Raw genomic sequence first — 21,292 nt, forward strand, 5'->3', positions numbered from 1 at the left:
CCTCAGCCTCCCAAGTTACTGGGATTATAGACATGTGCTACCATACCCAGTTTCTCATCGGGCAGCACTGCTGCACAGAGAAATTGAGATCCCAGCCTGTGAACTTGTAGGGGACACACTCAGACCGTGGCAGGAAGTGCTCACAGTCACTTTCAAGTGCATGTTGCCAGGCTGGTCCACTCTTGGCCAGTGGGCAGGCATTTCCCACCAGCACCCTGGGTGCAGTGTTCTTGGCTCTGCACCCCCACTCTCCCCGCTCTGTCAGAAGCCTGTTTGTGTTGGACTCAGACAAATGGCCAGCGTAGGCAGGCTTAATGAGGGCCCTGGAGATGTCTGCGGATGTGGTGCCCCCACCGAGCCCCGGGTGGAAGTGTGCACCTCCTGTCCTAGTAGCACGGTGGAGCCTCGCAAAGCAGCCCTTTGTCTCCGCGCCCTCTGTGGCTTCCTCTTTGGTCTCCAAAGTTGCAGAAGATATCTCGCCTCTGACATGTGCCCACTTGGCCCAGAGGAGGTGTGAGGCCTGTAAAACGGCCTCGTTAGAAACGACTTCTTCATTCCTCCCTTTACTGTTCCCCTTAAGCCCTTTGTGGTCTTCGCTAGTTGGCACATAACAGAAAAATGCAGTAAATTCAGGGCCTTTCTGCCACCGAGCATTGGTGGGATCCGGAAATGACCAGGCCCAGTTCAGCCGTTGAGCAACTCCTAGGATTCGGTTAGTGGGACCCTCCGTGGGAGATCATTCAGAGCCGCAGAATTGCCATGGTAGATTTGGTCTAGGCACTGGGGAAAAATCTGGATGTGTGGAAGCTCATACAGCAAGCACCCTGGGGCCGGCCAGTTCGAGGGTTAAGTGGTTAACCAGGGGTCCACACAACCAGCCCTGAGCTACGGTGGTGTTCCCTCCTGGAGGGTGTTGGCCACACTGTCCACCATGCTCTCTGTGCTGTTGGCTCTTCTCTGGGTGCCCTTCCTCTTAGTTCTGGTTGATTCCATCACTGGGATGAGCTGGCTGGACTGATGGACAGAGTCCAGAGCCGTGTCCCTACCTCTCCTCCTCCTGCCTAGCAGCTCCTGTTAGTGGCTCTGTTGTCCCCACTGCTGGCCCTGGTGCCTCTCTGCCCCTCATGCTTTGCTTCTCTGCAGGCAGTCCTTTGTTGAACTCTTCTCAAAGTGCCATCTCTTCTGCCAAAACTGGATTGTGGGGAGGTCAGCCATAACTCACTCACGTGGTAAAATGTGAAAATGTCCTCTTGGATCTTTGTCTAAGTAGCTGCAGTTAGTGGGTGGTGGATCAAATTCCCTCCACCCCACTGCCCAGCTCCCTCCACCCCACTGCCCAGCTCCAAGCCCTGCCCATGTTTATCACTGCCTCATGCTTGCATACCATGTGAGTGTATGTTTCTTTGTGATGCCATCAGCATTTTGGTGGCAGTAGATAGGCATTTCCTATATTGCTTTGTGTTGGGTCCCGTGGGTCTCCTGGCTGAGGCTTATGGGAGAAGAATTAGGGCAAGTATTTAGGGGCCGGCAGATTTTATTTCAGGGGTTCAAATTCTAGCTCTGTGACTTAACTGCCTGTGTGGTTTGGGCATGCTGTTAATGCTGCCTGAGGCTCCATTCGTCACCTGTGGGTGGTACCAGTAATGCAGCGGTGTGGCTTGGGGAAGAGTGGGGACCCAGGTCCAGGGCACCCAGCACAGTGCTCGGCAGGGAGCGAGTGTGCAACAGGTGTGGCATTCATACTGTTGGCAAGAGGCTGCTGGTTGCTTCCGGGTGGAAAGTCATTCTGGAAGAGACTTTTGTTCTGAGAAGTCCCTGAGTGGCTAAGGTGCCGGCTGGCCCAGGAGTGGCAGGTGAACTCACAGAGATCAGGGAGCTTCTTGGGAATGAAGGAATCGAGGCCTCCTCCCCGTTTCTCTCTCCTGATCAAGTATCTGTAAAGTAAAACTGCCACGTCAGCCATCTCTAGGGGTACAATTCAGTGGTGTGAATCCCACTCACAGTGTTGTTCAGCCACCCGCACTGTTTCCCAAACTTTTTTTTATCACCCCAAACAGAAACTCTCCATTAATCAATTACTCCCTATTTCTCTTCCAACTTCCAGTTCTTGATAACTTCTGTTCTGCTTTCTGCCTCTATGAATTTGTCTATTCTAGGTATTTCATAGGAGTGGAATCAGTTATTTGTCTTTTGGTGACTGACTTATGTTACTTAGCGTAATATTTTCATGATGCGTCCATGTTGTAATATGTATCAAAACTTTATTCTTTTTTTAAGCTGGATAATATTAAATTAAATATTATATCTAATGCCTGTCCCGCCCCCTTTACATCTTGTTTATCCAGTCATCTGTTGATGGACACAGTTCATTTCCTCCTTGGCTGGTGGACGCTGCTTCTCTGAGCAGCGGCATACAGTATCTGAGTCCCTGCTTGAGCTATTTTGGGTGACAGGGTGGAGCATAACTGCTGGGTCATATGTTAATTCTCTGTTTAAGTTTTTAAGAAAAAATTATAGGCCCTTTCTGTTTTGAGGGTCGGTGTTGCTAGAGTCACTCTGATGAACTAGCATGTACCTAACTAGGAAAGTGTCATCAAGGGCCCCAGGGGAGAATTTGCTGGATCGGGGCCAGATGAGTGGCCTCCACCAGATACCTGTGGAGGAAGGAGGAAGGGCAGACAGTGCAGCTGGCCAGTTGGGGGACATGCTGGTCCAGTTGGAGAGTGTGTCCCACTTGGCCCCAGCCAGTGACTGCCATGTGGGAAGAGTTGCTGTGTCTTCAGAAGAGGCAGAAGAGGCGCTGTGAAATAGCCCCATTCTAAATGTTAGCCCTGATTCAAAATGGGTGGACCAAACAAACCACATCTCCAGGTTCATCTTGGCTCCTGGGTGTCTCTTGTTGATGGTTTCCCTGAAGTCTGTGAGGGGACAGATTTCAGCACAGTGTCACTGAGGTCAGAAGCCCCTCTGGGCCCATTCACTGTGGCACAATGGTGCTTGGGGTCAACAGATGAGCACTTGAGAAGTAGGAGCCCAGCCTTGGGAACCCAGGCTGGGAAGCCACCGTCCTACCAGGAGTCTGGCGAGCCAGGCAAGGGCAGCAGACCACAGAGGGGCTGGTGTGGCTGGGACAGGAGCACCTGGCTTGTGGCAGTCAGGCGAGGAGGTGCACCTGTGGCCTTTATCCCACGCCCTGCCTGAAACCTGTTTGGCTGGATCCTGGTTCTGGGAATCACAGTCCACCTGAGAGCTGCCCAGTGAGCACCCCTGCCTTCAGTGGGGCCAGGACCCTGAGCAGGACTGATGTATCCACAGTGCCATCTTCTGATGATGAAGTCACCTGTGCTGTGTGCCTTCATCCCTGAGTGTGACAGTGCCTGCGAATATTTTGTGTGTAAGATACATTGGTAAGAGATGGGTTGTTTCTTCACGTTGACTAGTCTAGAAAACCAACAGAACTTGCTGTTGACTCCAGCTGCCTGTTTACATGGAGTCCCTGCAGGTCAGCAGGAGGGAGTCTGCAGCCTCCACTCTGAGCGCCTGGTGTGGCACCCCTACTGTCACCACCTTCCCTTGTACCCTCTGCTCTTCCCTCTCCATTCATTTCTGTCATGCTCCCTGATTGGGCGGGGGGCAGGGCTGAAGGGAGCTTTGGTGCATAGTGACAGGCAGTAGGACTTCCCACACTGCCCTGCCTCCTGCCCCCCCCCCGCTCTCCTCACCATGGTCAGGTTACCTCTCTGTCTTTTCCTGGGATTGCCATAGAAACGCCTTTTGTTTTCCTGAATTTGGATTCTAGGAAGGGGCAAAACAAAATCTGCTTTCCTGTTCCTGGGAAGTTCTTCCTCTTCCTTCTCCCAGTTCACCAGGCTCCTGTGGCATGAGGACACATCGGGATCCTGTGACCACGCATGAGCTTGCCTGCCTCCTGTTAGGTCAGGGGTTCCTCAGGGCAGGGTCTCACTAAAGTCTTGTTGAATAAAGGAAAACCCAGTTTATCTTCTTACAAGCATAGATCTAGTTGCAGGGTGAAAGTAGAAGAAATTGAATTTAAAGGTCAACTTTTTTTGAAGATCTGAGGCATGTGATGAAGAAAGATCCACGTTAAGATCAAACCTTCTTTTCAAGAACCATGTTAGGAAGATGGGATGAGTGCTTTATAACACGTTTAAAAGAAGGAAGTGGTTGGGGAGGAAATGTTGAGGTTTTGTGTTTCCTCAAAGATAAGTTGAGTAACAGTTTTTAACATACCACCTTTTGGGATCTCTGCTATTCATAATCTTTGTCATCCTTTACCAAAAAATGAGTTTTACAGTGTACAGTTTTACTTGTACCATCCACTTTTATTTATTTATTTAAATATGTATTTTTTTTTTAGTTGTAGTTGGACACAATACCTTTATTTACTTATTTTTACAATAGTTGTAGTTGGACACAATACCTTTATTTACTTATTTTTATGTGGTGCTGAGGATCGAACCCATCGCACATGCTAGGTGAGCGCTCTACCACTGAGCCACAAACCCAGCCCCATGTACCATCCACTTTTTTTTTAAATTTCTTTTTAGTTGTAGATGGACACAATGTCTTTATTTTTTAAAATCTTTCTGTGGTGTTAAGAGCCACAGCGGAAGGGGTCCCAGCAAACTTCCAGTTGCCAGCTGATGATTGGCTCACAGGGTCCCCAGCAAACTTCTAGCTACCAGCTGATTGGCTCCTCTGGGGTGATGCTCACTGTGCTGTTTCCCCGCCCTTTCAGACCATGGTGCTGCTCATTGGGGGACTTTTTGGCTCCGCCCACGTGATCCAGCCAATCGGCCTCAAGAGCAGGAGGAGTGGGGGAAGTTGAGAGGCATGTGGGAAGCCTGTGGTGGCAGTTGGGCTCTGAGGGTTTTTCCTGAGGAGCTATTTTGTTTGGCCTTTGTGGTTCTAAAAGTAAATTTTGTTTCTTTTGACAAGTGGCTCCTGAATTGTGCCCAGCCAGACTACAGCACTGTGGTACTGAGGATGGAACCTGGGGCCTCACGCATGTGAATTAAGTGCTCTACCACTGTTACAACCCCAGCCCGTGTACCGTCCATTTTTAAAAAAAAAAATTATAATAATTTTATTTTTATACCACATTGTTAATTTCTTCAAATAGTGTAATTTAAAATATTTTCTTTCTGGGGCACCAAGGATTGAACCCAGGGGCGTTAACCATTTAACCAGACTGACAGCCCTTTAAAATTTTCTCTAAATTTTATTTAGAGACAGGGTCTTGCTGAATTGCTTAGGGCCTTACTAAGTTGCCAAGGCTGGGTTTGAACTTGTGATCCCCCTGCCTCAGCCTCTTGAGCTGCTGGGATGACAAGTGTGCCCCCTGCATCTGGCCTCCATAGTGAAACATTGAACAATTAGGCCGTGCAGAATGCATGTATGAATGTCACATTACACGTGTACACTGTGTAGATGAGTGGGAACATGTGAGGGGCAGAATCCAAGTGGGCCTGTCATCTCATGCCAGTGTTTCTATCTGTGTGGTTTTTCCTTGACTTTCATTTAGTTGTTTTCCCTCATTATTTTTTTCCTGATTTTTAAAATTAGAGCTTTATAGTTTTACATAGTAGTTGGCTTCTTCCCAACAAACTCATACATGCCTGGAATCAATTTTGGTTCATGATCCTCCCCTTTTCCTCTGTTCTTTCTGCTCTCCCTCCCCTCTCCTGTTCTCCTTCCTCTACTCTACTAGACTTCCTTTCACTTATCTATTAATTTTTATTTGATTGACTTTTTATGATATTCTAGCCTCTCCCCTTTTCTGTTATTTTACTCTGGCTTCTACATAGGAGAGAAAACATTTGGCCTTTGAGTTTCTGAGGTTGGCTTTTTTCACTTAGCACGATAGCCTCCATTTCCTTCGTTTACTATGCCGTAATTTCATTCCTTTTTAATGGCTGTGTAGAACTCCATTGTATGTATATACACCACAATTTCTTAATCCTTTCATCTACTGACAGGCATCTGAGTTGATTCCATAATTTAGCTACTGTGAACTGTGCTGCTACAAACATTGATGTGACTGTGTCTCTGTAGTATGCTGATTTTAGATTTCTTGGAAAATACCCAGGAGTGTGACAGCTGGGTTTTATGGTGGTTCCATCCCTAGTTTTTTGAGGACTTTCCATTCTGCTTTCCAGAGTGCCTGTACTAGTCTGCAGTCCCATCAATAAGCTGCCAGTGTATCTTTTCCTCTGCAACCTCTCCAGCATTTATTGTTTTCTGTATTCTTGACCATTGCCATTCTCATTGGAGTGAGATGGAATCTTAGTGTAGCTTTTGGAAAATTATCCTGATATTTTGACCCTTATTTTATTCCTATACAGTGCTGAGAATCGAACCCAGTGCCTCACACATGCTAAGCAAGTGCTCTACCACTGAGCCACAGCTCCTGCCCCCTTAATGTAGTTTCAATTTGCATTTCCCTGACTTCTAGAGATGTTGAACATTTTAAAAACGTATTTGTTAGCCATTTGTGTTTCTTCTTTTGAGAAGTTTCTTTGAGTTCCTTTGCTCACTTATTGATTGGGTTATTTATTTTGTGGTATTAAGTTTCTGACTTCTTTGTGTCTTCTGGATACATATCCAGTCCCCTCCTGGAAGAGTAGCTGTCCAAGATTTCCCATTGGAGGCTTTCTTCACATTCTTGTTTCCTTTGCTGTGCAGAAGCTTCTTAGTTTGGTGGCATCCTGTTTTTGATTCTTGTTTTTTTTTTTTTTTTTTTTGATGCTTTGAGGGTCTTTTGTTAAGGAAGTCAGTGCCAGCACCTATGATGGAGTGTTGACCCACCTTTCCTTCTAGCAGTTGTGAGGTTTCTGGTCTATTTCCTAAGTCTCATTTTGATTTGAATTTTGTGAAGGGTGAGATGGGGGGTCTAATTTCATTTTTTTTTACATATAACCATCCAGTTTTCCAAATACCATTTATTTAAAAGGCTGCCTTTTCTTTAAGATATATTTTTGGCACCTGTCAAATAGCAAATGGCTGTAGGTATGTGGATTTGCCTCTGTGCTATATATTTTTTTTTATTTCTAGGGATTGAACCCAGGGGAGTTTAACCACTGAGCCACATCCCCAGCCCTTTTTATTTATTTATTTTTTATTTTGAGACAGGTTCTCACTAAGTTGCTTAGGGCCTTGCTAAGTTGCTGAGGCTGGCTTTGAACTTGCCATCTCCTGCCTCAGCCTCCTGAATTACTGGGATTGCTGAATTACTGAATTACTGCTTTGCTTTTCTTGCTTAGTATTGCTTTTTATTCTTCCAGATGAATTTAAAAAAAATTTCCCCTAATTTTGTGAAGAATGTCATTGGTATTTTGAAGGGGATTGCAATGAATCTGTACATTGCTTTTTTTTAGTATGGCCATTTTGACAATATTGCTTCTGATTTATTAATTTATTTTTGCAGTGCTTGGGATCAAACACAGGACCTCACATACAGCGACACACATGCTGTACAACTGAGCCACACCTCTAGTCCCAACAAAGGTTACTGAGCACAGAGTGTGTGTGGAAACCTGCAGTTCCACAGTGACAGTTTGAACTCTGAGAAGATTATTGTCCTGTCCATCTGAATATGTATCATCTATTAGTATATTCCTTATAATTTATTTCCAGCAGCTTCTGAAAAGCTAATTAGCCTCTTTTAAAAAGGCAGTAAGTAAATTCATCATATCAAGAAAAAAAGAGCAATGAATGTATGTCCTTTCAGAATCTCCCTCTGTGCTTTCAGCTGCCTCAGTCTGGAGTCGCAAGGCACCTATGGGCTTGTCAGCATTCAGACTCAAGGCAGGAACATCTAACTCAAGCACTTGAAATTGAATGAAAGAAAATATTAAGAATATAAGGCTGAATATTAATGAAACTGAGAAATGAAAGATACTTAGTAAGATATATTTAAAGTAATGGGCTTCTTAATAAGATATTTAATAAGATATATACAAATTCATAAGCTCCATTAAAAGATATTTTATTATATATATATATATATGTATATATATATATATATATAGTCAGACCCATTAATATATTGCTGCTGTTAAATATGTTGATTGATATTTTTTTCTGAGTTTGATAACCTACACTGTTGCATTATTTCAAATGGAATATTATATGCATACACACAAACACATATCAACATGTAAAAATCTGTTCTAGACTTTCTAAATTATTCATTATTCCTGAATGTTTACTTTGCAGGAGTTTTCTTTTTATAGATTATAAAATATAATTGTATAGAAATGTGGATCTTGTGTTACTTGGTCTAAGTTTTCCCAAATAGATGACTTTGAAATAATGAGAGGGACCTGAACATGGGAATTCTGAGTTTACTAAAGTTTTCATCGAAGGCTTTTGTTATTTTTTGGGTACCTGGGATTGAACTCAGGGGCACTGGACCACCTAGCCACACCCCCTGCCCTATGTTGTATTTTTTTTAGACAGAGGTCTCACCAAGTTGAGAAGCACTTGGCTGTTGCTGAGGCTGGCTCTGAACTCACGATCCTCCTGCCCCAGCCTTCTGAGCCACTGGGATCATAGGTGTGCGCCACTGAGCCTGGCACTTACCTAATGCTTTAAAGTATTAAAGTAGCATCTTCTCTACTCAGTCTTCAGTTCCAAAAAACTAACTGGGCAAGGCAAGTAAATCAGAAACTGTATATAACAATGCTTACATCAAGTAGTCTTATAAAATTCTAGTTAAATGTATTTGGATATGTAAGGGTCCGGTGGAGCGTCGGAGAAAGAGACCACACAAGAGACTGGCTCCATGCAATTGGCAAAAGGGGATTTATTGAACCAGTATGCTGGGGCTCAAGGCTCACTCAGGAAGGGAGAGCAGCCCAGAGCCCAGAGCAGAGGTCAAGAGGATCTTAAGTACACTTTTTGGAGAGGGTGGGGGGCTTTGCATACATCAGAACAAATCATCATGAGGTGCGGGAAAATTGAACAACATCTCTGAGTCAGGATTAGTACATACATTGGCGGGAACAACCTGGGCAGGAGTGATTGGTCATTTCTAAGCGGGGTACAAATTTAAACTGATTGGCTTTTGAGCCTAGAGGCTTACGTGCCATGTTACCTGGAGCACTTAGCTATTAAACAACCAGGGAATCAATGGAGATATTTACTGGGCAGTTCCAGCATTGTCCTAACAGCTACAGAGATTACAGGTTCTGGGGGTAGCAGAAGAAATTTAACAATACCTAGTCTTTACTTTTTAGCCCAGGCCTTGCCATTTAGAGACCTTACAATGCCCGGTCTTTTACACTTTAACTCAGACTTTTGCAGCTTAGAATCAGCTTAGAAATTTTACCTTTACAGATACTTCCTATATTAGTTAACATTTATACATCTTTAATGTAAATGAATTTTGTTCAGCAGCGTGTTCTAAAGTCACCCATCTATGTTTTAATTTAATTCCACATTGTCATTAAAGCATTCAGACCTTTAATTCCTAAAGCATTCCTAATTCCTATTTTTCTCACAGTATATGAGCACTAGTTGATAACACCAAATTACAGTTAATATTTTTATAAATATGAAATTTTATATAAAATATAAAATTATATTTAAGTATAAGCTCATATTTGAAATTTTTGATTGTTTTTAAAGGAATGGAAGTTTCATTATTTTTGCACATGGTTTTCTACTATTGCTATTCATAATACATCCTAATTTAGTTTTATTAATTAATAGGAGAAAGTACTTGATTGTTTTTATAATGAACTCTCTTATAATGCTATTAACTTCAAGAATGTAAAACCTAACTTGCCTCAGTCTGATTTACGTAAGGTAATATATTCTTTTGTACAATAAAAGGTCCACAGATCAGATGGGCCCTAAGGAGGGTCCAGTCTTGAGGTTAATAGTATTGTTGAAGGCCCAAGATCTTTCCACTTCTTTGCTCTGCTCACACTATTCCCGAATGTTTTCCTGCTTCTCTTTCACTGTTAATGGAGTAAGGGGAACACATACCCACTTCCTCAGCCCACAACATAAACTGTAAGCCCTCTTCCCACAAATACATGCCCCCCCAGTCTAATTATGCCAAGTGTTTGTTATGGACTTCTCCTTTACTATAGATATTGTCAGGAGAATGCCATGAGCTGATTGGCTTTATGTGAATCAAAATTATCCCAGGTGTTATGGTTTAAATGTGGTGTCCCCCAAAAGCTCATGTGAGATAGTGCAAGAAGATTTGGAGGAGAAATGATTGGGATGTGATCTCCTTTTCATGAGTCCCTGAGGAAGAAGTGAATACTGAATAGTATTGGACCATATAAAGAAAAAAGAGAGATTGGCTTATATAAACAAAATATGATATATGTGTCCAGTAGAATATTATTTGACAATAAAAAGAAGCAAAGTACTGATGCAGTTTAAAACATGGATGAACTACAAAAATAGTATGGTAAGTTTAAAAAGCCAGTCACAGAAGACCATATGTTATATTATTCCATTTAACAAAGTGTTTAGAATAGCCATGTCCATACTTCTAATGAATATAAGTACTCTCTTGGAGGTGATAAAAATGTTCTAAAATTAGATTATGTTCATAGTTGTACAACTTTGTAAATATGTTAAAACCATTAAACTGTATACTTTAAATGAGTGAAGTTTGTTTTATAAATTATATATCAAAAAAGTTGTTAGACTAATAGGTGCTGATATGTAAACAGTACTGTTACTTGAGTTATGATTTTCATAGTACTAGGATAATTTTTCTTCTAGGTCCATGGGACAGTAGGAGAACCCTGGTGGATTTGGGTGGAAGATCCTACAAATGATCATATTTATCATTCAGAGTATTTTCTAGCTCTTAAAAAACAGGTGAATATAACCTTATTATTTAGCTTTCATAAAAAAATACATAAACAATTCTTGTTTTTTACTATCTCTCTGATTTAAGAGTGCCATGAAAGTTTTGTTATGTTCTGTTTTCCTGTTTTGTTTCAAAGGAACACGGAGATTCAGTGTGACAATATTGATTATTCAGTTTGATCCTAGTTCAAGAAATTCATTTATAATCTTTACCATAGTTTAAGGCATGGCTTCTAGAGGCGTGGAATATATAAAATAAGGGGGGTAAAATAATTTCCTGCAAAATAATAAATTGCTTAGTGAAAAGATCATTCCTTGTAAAATTATCTATAAAGACTCAATTGTTGCTACATCTTTAACTCATGTTTTATTTGTAATTTCTCTTTTTATCAGAGAAAGCAAGCTTCCAATTGAAAATCTTGACTAGATAGCAATAGTATTTTATAGCAATATTTTGTTTTCATGCATTTATCTTCTTGATAACCATGTAACCTATATATTTTAAGAGATTTCAGATATTCCACTTAAGATACTGATCAGATTTAAAGAAAAATATTAAGTAAATAATAATATGGTACTTGAAATTATAGAAATCATGAAATAACTGCATGAATCATGTTTGGGAAATTCTGATAATGAATCAAACTGGTAACATGTCATAATGATAACATATTTATAAATAATATAAAGTTAGTATAATTTTTTACCTTCTGTTATGTCAAATAATCCTCAGAAGGAAATCACCTACAAGTTACTGTAGTACCTGAATATCTGAGCTATTTAGAAATACAACATAGTTTATTTTTATTACATCTGGTATAGATACTATTAAGAATTGACTACTAAGAACTTTATTTATTTTAGACTTTATTTCACATTAGGTCATTAGTAAAGAAGCTTAACTACTGGTATTTGCAATCCCTATTTTTGAACCTTTGCTTTCCCAATACTATATCCAAGCAGTTTCTGATAGATGGTTAGGAGCAGAGGCTGTTTGATTATCAGCTTCCAACATCTGATTCTACCAGACAGGCATCAGACCCATACAGGTAACAAATTGAACATTAATGTGTTGATGTGAATTATTGACTTCCCAAAATTGTTATTTTAGTTAATGTTGACAAGTATAAAGTTGTTTTATTCTGAATCAAAGTCCAACTTACTTGACAAAATTGTTTCTAAACTGTATGTTCAAAATTTTCAAAATCAAATATGTATATGTAGATAGTCAAATTGTGGACCTTTAATTTTTGTTCATTTAAGCTCCAAAAGCATGAAAGTAGGCTTAGTCAATTCTGATAATCATAGTAATGAGGAGAGTTACTATTTCTGAGTTACTGGACTTTCATCTGTACATATAATCATTATTTCTCCATATAGCCTTCCTTTTTCATTGCAATTGTCATTTATCATTTAATCTGTATTCTCTGTTAAAGTTTTGAGATATCTCTTTTTTTCTTACATTTAGTCCAATTCACATAAACTTAATTCTAGTACAGGTTATCTTTTATCCAAAATTTTTAAAACCTGAAGTGTTTCAAATTTTACATTTTTTTTAGATTTTGGAATGTTTGTATATATATAATAAATTATTAAAAGGGATATATAGTAAGAGCATTCAGCAGCATTTTTTATTGTTGTAATGTATAAACTCTAGGTTTTCATAAAATGAACAAACACCTTTCTATTTTGATTTATTAAAAAAGCAAAATTTCATGAATAAATCTTTGCAGTGATACTTTCAAGTACCCCTGAAATCTATTTCAAAAACATCTTGAAACTAGTATACTAATTTCATTTTTTGAGAATTCATAATTGATGAGTATTGATTTTCAGAGGTCCTTAATTTACTTTACAGACATAAATTAGGAGTCAAATTTTCTTTCCCATGTATATTTCAGACAATCTGCTTGACTTTTCAGAATAAAAATGTTATTCTGACTACTTTAAATAGCATGCTATTTGACAGTCCTTTCAGAAGTGAAAGGAGACCTAAATATGACTTTATAATCTTTCATTTTGTCAAATGTACACCTTATTCATACTATTCATTGAGATACTCTTTATACTACATCTCAATTTCTCTTTGATATCTTGGCATAGCAAAACCAAAAAAATGTATCAAAATAGAATGATATTGAGACTGTATAATCTAGTAATCTACTTATTGCAGAGGGTCTTTCTGGTCTTATTTCATCAAATGTGTTTATGTGATATCTAGAATCTCATAAGTTCAAAATATGTGGAAGTGATGATGTTTTAACTTAAAATATATGCTTCCAATATCATTGCTAGGTTTCTTTCTTTTAATAAAGTACTTAATTCCACATATATTAGCATTATATGTTAATGTCAATTTAATAATTTTTTTCTTAAGCAACCAAATACATATCAACCTATTTATATAATTAGCTGATGTAGTATAAACATACCATCTAGGTAAAATCACTGTAATAGATCATCTTAATTTAACATTGTCAATAACTGTGCATTTGACATTGTACAATTTTAATTTTTAGTCTTTTATTTAAAAAATATGTTTGATTAACATTGCATGCCTTATCATGCAATGTCTTCCTCCTTCCTGGATTTCCAGAGCTACGGAAAATTTAAACAATCATAATCAGACATAGAGAGTATGAAGTTAGCTCTCAGCTATCCTTGTAATAGAGTAGAGCAATGGTTGGGGAAAAGATAACTTCTTAAAGTCATCTTTTTAGTTGTTTTTTTTTCCTTTAGGGACAAGGTACCCAGGATTGAACCCAAAGGGCACTTAACCACTGAAGCACATCCCCAGTCTTTTTATTATTATTATTATTTTGAGAGATAGGATATCACTAAATTGCTGAGGCTGTCTTTCAACTTGGGATCTTTCTGTCTCAGCCTCTGAGCTGCTGGAATTACAGGCCTGTGCCACCATGCCCAACTAAGTTAGTTTTTGATTTTAAGTATATTTTTAGAAGAAAATTTACCATATTTTTCATTTTGCAACCATACTATAAAGGTCAGATCAAGGTGTCCTCTTAACTGATTTTTTATATCTTCTTTTTTAAGCTTTGTAATAATTATCTAATTTATTCAGCACCCAGTCCATATAATGAGAAGCAACCAAATCTAGTGTCTTTCAATACATAAATTTACTTTACAAACATAAATTTCCCCAATGATTAGTGAAAGTAAGAAGACCTGTACACTTTAAGGAGAGTTTTTGTTTTATTTTATTTTGTTTTACTCAGTCATGCTGTGTTCTGAAACTACTATCCTTGTTCCTTCCTGAATAAGGCTAAATTCATTTTTGTTTCCATTGGCTATACCAAAAGATCCCTCAGCTACTCAGGATTGGTCAGTGTGTAGCAGATCAAATCTGTTGTTAATGACCCTTCCAATACTGCTGTTTACAAATGGTTTTCATTGATTTATTTTTGTACCATAACATACATACCTTCATGTACTTTTATTCAAGTTATTTCCCTTTTTGGAAGAGAAATATATAGTTGGTTTATAGGGGATTCTTCAATAAAAGTGTTCTATTTATCAGTTATGTTAAATGTAGTGACTGAATAAGATGTGTCACTGGTGTATAAGAATTTATATTAAATATGTTCTTCTCTAGAGATAATTAGGAAATGTTATTCTTTAAAATACAGTATTCAGTATTGTGCATGTTTTTTCAGTTTTTTTTCAGAAGTACCTGTTGGATCTTTTCAGAATTACTGGATCTTCAGCCTTTGCCAATTATGGCTTTGGGATGTAAAGCATATGAAGCCCTGTACAACTTCAGCCACTTTAACCCTGTGCAGACACAAATATTTCATACACTGTATCACACAGACTGTAGTGTCCTAGTTGGAGCACCCACTGGATCAAGAAAGACTGTTGCAGCTGAATTAGCTATTTTCAGAGTCTTCAACAAGTATCCTTCCTCAAAGGTATGTTGAACATATTGTGTGCTTATTATATTCAATTAGAAAAGATAGTTAATGTCTCTAAACTAGCCAAGTCCAAATATCCTGACATACCCTGGTGAATAGCTTTGTTATACTCTCAGTGAATTTTCCAGGGGGCCATATCAGTATTAAATAATTTGTTGCAAAAAACTTGATATCAACTTTGGAGGCTTCTAGGTGAATTTCTCATGTATATAGTGCTCACACATCCTCATATCTATAATTCATGGGTACTTCTTTTATGAGGTAATTAATTCTTAGCTGTACTTGTTAGGTATATAATGATTCATAATCATTCTTTGGATATGAATGAAATGCTAATACTTTAAAACACTTCAATTATACACAGGAAATATAGACATAATTTATGCTACATTCCTCCAAATATTGATATTATCAATTAATGTCAAATAACACCAGAATCAAATAAGTATTGATTTTTATTTTTTTAAAAAACATAATATTTAGTAAATTTTCCCCAATACTATTTTATTTTTAATAAAAATGATTTATATTTGAGGTGTTCAATGTGGTACTTAAATATACATATAAATTATAAAATAATTGCTAGAATCAAGATAGCTAGATATCTGTCACTTCAGATAATCACATATTTTTGCAGTGGGAACATTTAATATCTAGTTAGCAAATTTCAAGTCTGTTAATACGATATTATTAAATACAGTCACCCTTCTGTACCTTAGATGTCTAGAACTTGTTTTACATAAATGAAACTTTGTATCCTTTAAGCAATATCTCCTCTTATCTCCCACTTTCACCCCCTCTTAACCATTATTTTAATCTGCTTCTATGAATTTGACTTTTTTATTATTGCACCTGTTAATGAAATTATTCAGTGTTTTGTTGTTTTCAGCTTATTTCTCTTAACACAATGTATAGTATTGCAAATGGCAAGATTTTATTCTTTTGTAAAGCTGAAAGATCTCCCATTGTGTTTCAGTTTCTTTTTTCATCCATCTTGGGTCACTTAGACTGTTTCTTTTTCTTGGCTTTTCTAATCAATGATGTAATAAACATAGAGTGTACATGTCTTTGGGATATTGATCTCTGTATTCAAAAGTAGAATTCTCTGTAAAGTAGAATTTCTATGATGATGATGATGATGTTTTCCATGTGTAATTTCTTAAGGCTGTCCATGTGTATTTTCCATAATGGCTTCCCCAACTACATTTCTACCAGCAGTGTGTAGCAGTTTCCTTTTCTCCACATCCTTGCCAATACTTTCATTGTTTTAATAATATTCATTCTAACAGATGTGAGGTGTTGACTCATTGCAATTTTTTAAAAATATTTATTTTTTAGTTGTTGTTGGATACAATACCTTTATTTTATTTATTTATTTTTATGTGGTGCTGAGGATCAAACCCAGGGCCTCTCACATGCTTGACGTGTGCTCTACCACTGAGCCACAACCCCAGCCCTCACTGGGATTTTGATCTACATTTACCCAATGATTGTTGAAAGTAAGCACCTTTTCATGTCTGTTAGCCATTCTGTATTTCAACAGAATGATATCTATTGGCCTCATTTGTCCCTCCACCTTTTTTTTTTATAATAGAATTTTTAGCCTTTTTGTTCTTGGGCTATATAAGTTCCTTATAGGTTTTGGATATTAACACCTTACTAACATCTGCAAGTATTTTCTCCTATTACATATGTTATTTTTTTAATTCATTGATGGCTTCCTTTTCTGTGCAGAAGGTTTGTAGCTTTGTTTATCTGTACCTTTTTTTTTCCCTGTGTTCTTGGGAACTTATTCAAAAACTCATTGCTAAGACCAGTGTCAAGATCTTTTTCCCTGTTTTCTTCTAGGAATTTTATGGTTTCAGATCATACATCTAAGTTTTTAGTAAATTTCGAGATGATTATTGCATATGGTGTAAGACAAGGTTCCAGTTTCATTCTGTTAAATGTAGATGTTCAGTTTTCTCAACACCATTTATTGAAGCCTATCCTTTTCTTTCTTAGTATTCTTGTCAGATTAGTGACAGGATGTGTGTTTATTTCTAGACTCTATTCTGTTCTGTTAGTCTATGTATATATGTTGGTGCCAGCACCATACTATCTTAATTATTTAAGATTTGTACTATAATTTGTAGTCAAGAAGTAGAATGCCTCTAACTTTATTCTTTCTCAAGATTTATTTGGTTTTTTGGTTCTTCATGGTTCCTTAATAATTTAGATTTTTTCTATCTCTAAGAAAAATGCTATTGGCATTTGTTAGGGATTACATTGAATCTGAAGATTGTTCTGGGTAGTTAGTTTCTTACTTTTTTCAGTTAAACATTTAATTTTATTTTATATGCTTATAAAACAGCATAATGTGACTCAGATTGCAATAAAGTCTACTTTACTGGAAAGTGGAAGCTGGAAAAGGAGACTGTGATCCAGAATGGGTAGACACTTTTTAATTCTTTATGATGGCAAGTTTCACAACTTCACTGGACCTTTATTCCTTGGTGAAATAGATGAACTGTGATTGCACACATTTATTCTGGTTCTCATGGTTGAGGATTTTTTTCTGTTGTTGTCAGTACTGCTTGAATAAATGTAGGAACAGGGCAAACTTAATTTAACTAAATAAAACTCCAAAGAAAACATAATGATTTCATTACATGAAATCAATCAGGGGCTTCTAAATTTTTCCACAGTTTGTCAAAGAAAGAAAATCAGGTTTTTGTTCTACCCCCACTACCAATTTATTGTGTGACACAAGGGACATCACAACTTCTCTGGAACTTTTTCCTAAAAAATTGTATTAAATCATTTCTAAAGTCCCCATTATTTCTGAAATTCTAGAATTCTTTGATTTCAGCTATAACCTTATGAAAAAGAAAGGTTTTTTTTTCTTTTTATCATTATTATTTTTTACATGAGAGTAGAGTATATTTTGAAATATTATACATACATAGAATAAGTGTAACTTGTTACAATTAGGATACTGTTATTGTGGTTGTACATGATGTAGTGTTACACTGGTCATTTATTTATATATGAGGATAGGAATGATATTCCATATTTCCTATTGCAGTCACCCCCTCCCTTTGCTTCATTTCCCTTTGTCTAGTCCAGTGAATTTCGAAACCCCACTCCCTTTGTTGTGACTTATCATCCACGTATCAGAAAGAACATTATGCCTTTGATTTTTTGTGACTGACATTTAATTTAGAGTGATATTCTTTAGTTCCATCTACTTACAAGCAAATGCCATAATTTTATTCTTCTTTATGACTAAGTAATATTCAATTGTGTATATATACCACAATTTTTTCATCCATTCATCTCTTCAAGTGCACCTAGGTTGGTATCATAGCTATTTTGAATTGAGCTGCTATAAACATTGAAGTAGCTGTGTTACTGTAGTATGCTGATTTTAAGTCCTTTGGATATAAATAAAGGAGTGGAATAACAGAGTCAAATGGTAGTTCCATTCCAAGTTTTCTTTTTTTTAATTATTTCTTACATACATGACAATAGTGGAGTGCAATACATTCATAATTTTTTGCATTACGATTCTTAATACACCTTTATACCACAATTTATCAAATCTCTGTATTTATAGTGTTGACTCTAGCTCAGCAGTTCCTTCGACACAGAATGTACAACCAGTCCAAGTTTTCTAAGGAATCTCCATACTGCTTTCTGAGTGTTTGCACTAATTTGCACTCCCACCAACAATGTATGAATGAACCTCTGCCATTCTGACTGGGGTGAGATGGAATTTCAGTGTAGCTTTGATTTGTTTTTCTCTAATTGCTAGAGATGTTGAACATGTTTTTTCATATATTTTTTGACCATTCATATTTTTTTTTTCTTCTGAGTAGTGCCTGTTTAGTTCCTTAACCCATTTGTCAATTGGGTTATTTGTTTTTGTTGTTGTTATTATTTACTTATTTATTTGGTTAAGTTTGTTGATTTCTGTATATATCTTGGAGATCAATGCTCTGTCTGACATGCTGGTGGCAAAGATTTTCTTCCATATTGTAGGCTCTCTGTTCACATTCTTGATTGTTTCCTTTGCTGTGAAGAAACTTTTTATTGATTTTTTATTGATTCTTTATTTTATTTCTTGTGCTTTAGGAATCTTATTGAGGAAGTCCTTTCCTAAGCCAACATGGTTCAGCATTGTAATGCATTCTGCTGTCATATATTTAAAAAAATCAAAAGGAAAAGTTAATACTCTAGTTTGAGACATTTTTTATACAAGTGCTATTTTAGTGAATAACGTATTTTATAAAATTGGAACAGCTAAAATATATGACTGGAATTTTTAAGATCTGCATTAATCCCACTATTGGGAGTTTCTATTTCTGTCATTCCTGAAATTGCACTATAAAGTTGCACAAATTTCTTTCACATTTATTTACTTTATTCAGTTACATAACTATAGAATCATAGATGTTTGTTTTATCCTATTGGTTAAACTTCCTTGCTGTCATTTTTATTTTGCTTCTCAAATTGTCTCAGATTAAAATTTTCTGTAAAGACTGATTGATTGTTCTAATTTTGTGCCTTTGTTCTCATTTAGATATATGGGTACTCTTAGTCATAGAAAGTATTGGCTCAACAGTTTTCCAAGATACAGCCCTCCTAGCGATTGAAAATTATATACTGCATTCATGGCACAGCAGCCTGATCCTGTCCTTTATGGATGGGGCTTGGTACACCACCTCTATAAATTTCCTCTGCTGTCATTTTACTATGAAACCTTAGGAAGATCACTTAAACCCTGATGTCTGAGTTAAAATAATATCTTACAAGCATGAAGCATTATTAATCGTCATAAAGTAAAACAATAAGTTGGGGACTCAAGTAAATAAATCTTAGGATTCTCATGGTTAGTAGGTTTTCTATATCCTTACTGTGTCATAGTGACTTAACATTAAAAATTTTTTATTCTCTTTATTTTATAGAGAGACTTCTGAAATTTGCAAAATAGATATTTAAAGTTTATTGGCAGGGTTTTTTTTGGTCTAAATTTCAAAATAGTACTTTGACATTCTTATTTGTATAACAACATCTAATAAATTAAAAATATATTACATTTCACATAGCCAATATTATATTTTTCTGTACTCTCTATAATTATAGAGATGCATAAGATATATGTGTGTGCACATGTATGTACACATATCAGAGTCGGAGAAAAGGAAAGTAAAGGACACAGAAACAGTTTTCCAGCCCTGGGTTTGGTCCCCAGCAGCACCAAAACAACAACAACAACAACAACAAAAGATGGGTAAACTCAAAAAAGGCCTTTCAATTGAGGATACTATAAGAGAGGACTATGTCTCATTGACAAATGCTTCCCATGTATAGTAAGGTACAGTGGATTGGTAGTGTATTGAAGAATGTCAGTTTTAGAATTGCAGAGTCAAATGCAGTTAGCAGTGAAAATAGTCCTAAGGTAGTATCAAATTTAACAAAAGAAGTACTTAGTCAAATCCTTAATCCAATACTTGCAAGAAATGTTTTGATACAGCAAATGACAGGTAATCTTCAGTACTACTCTTAGTAAAATTCTTTGAAATTTTTAAATGTTTATAATTAAACCAAATGAAAACAAAAGTTAGTGTAGCACAACAGGCTTTAGAAAGCTTTTTCAGATAATTCTTCTAAAAAGACAGGTAGATTATCAGTCAATAACATGTCTATCATAACATGTTTCAAAAAGTATCAATGGTTTGAACATATATTTGGAGGTTTTGTGTCACCTAAGATATGCTGGAAACTTTTCAATACCTGTAGCATCACTATTAAGATTACTTTGGCACAGTGCTTGGCATATAGTAGATATCAGTTTCAGAATGAAATAAATATTTCACTTTTTTCTTTCTAGTTTTTTCATAAGAAAAATTTGTAAAGGATAGATTTATTCTATGTATATAGATTCCCACTTATTTCAAGATTGTCTACCAAATCTGAATTTTCTACCAATAAATGTAGTCTCTGTTATAAATATTTGTGTAGTGCTATCAAATTCATAAAGAGCAGTGTAAACTCTAATCTGGCTGCTCTCCTGGCCAGATTTCCAGAAGCTAAGATCTTGCCATAAAAACCTTATGACGTTTTATTAATGGGTATTTAAAAGCAAATAGTTTTAAGAAATGAGCTTACTCTTGAATGATCAATTCACATAAGCAGCTACTGTGAAATGTTAATCACAACTATAATTTGTACTATATTAGCATTTTGATTAACTTGTAGGCTTGCTAGCACACTTGAAGTGCTGTTACTCATAGTTACAGCTTGGAAATGAGTTTTTGATTAATTAAGTTTGTTAGACAGCAGCTGAGCTTCCTGAATGCTAACCTTTTGGGGGTACAAGTTCAGGAGAAAGTTACTATGAACAACTGGTGCTACTGGAAAATATTCTTATAAATGTACTTACAGCATTTTAATTATTGACAAAATATTGTATCATTACTTGCAACTGACCTGAACCTTTAAAAGAGTGTGCCTTT

The 21,292-nt window shown here is 36.9% G+C and overlaps 1 protein-coding gene across 6 annotated transcripts in view; it reads left to right on the plus strand.

Annotated features, from left to right (window-relative positions):
- Window positions 1-21,292, plus strand: part of LOC144373358 (biotin--protein ligase-like) — a 62,547-nt gene that overhangs the window by 22,812 nt on the left and 18,443 nt on the right. For 3 of the 6 annotated variants that reach the window (XM_078036462.1, XM_078036463.1, XM_078036458.1), the window contains exons 4-6: window positions 7,448-10,869; window positions 11,742-11,909; window positions 14,535-14,789. The gene's annotated coding sequence lies outside the window, so the exon portion shown is untranslated. The remainder of the gene's footprint in view (window positions 1-7,447; window positions 10,870-11,741; window positions 11,910-14,534; window positions 14,790-21,292) is intronic. The other 3 variants (XM_078036461.1, XM_078036459.1, XM_078036460.1) reach the window with 3 other exon arrangements.

The sequence above is a fragment of the Ictidomys tridecemlineatus genome, unplaced genomic scaffold (genome assembly GCF_052094955.1).
Source record: "Ictidomys tridecemlineatus isolate mIctTri1 unplaced genomic scaffold, mIctTri1.hap1 Scaffold_365, whole genome shotgun sequence".
NCBI lineage: Eukaryota > Metazoa > Chordata > Mammalia > Rodentia > Sciuridae > Ictidomys > Ictidomys tridecemlineatus.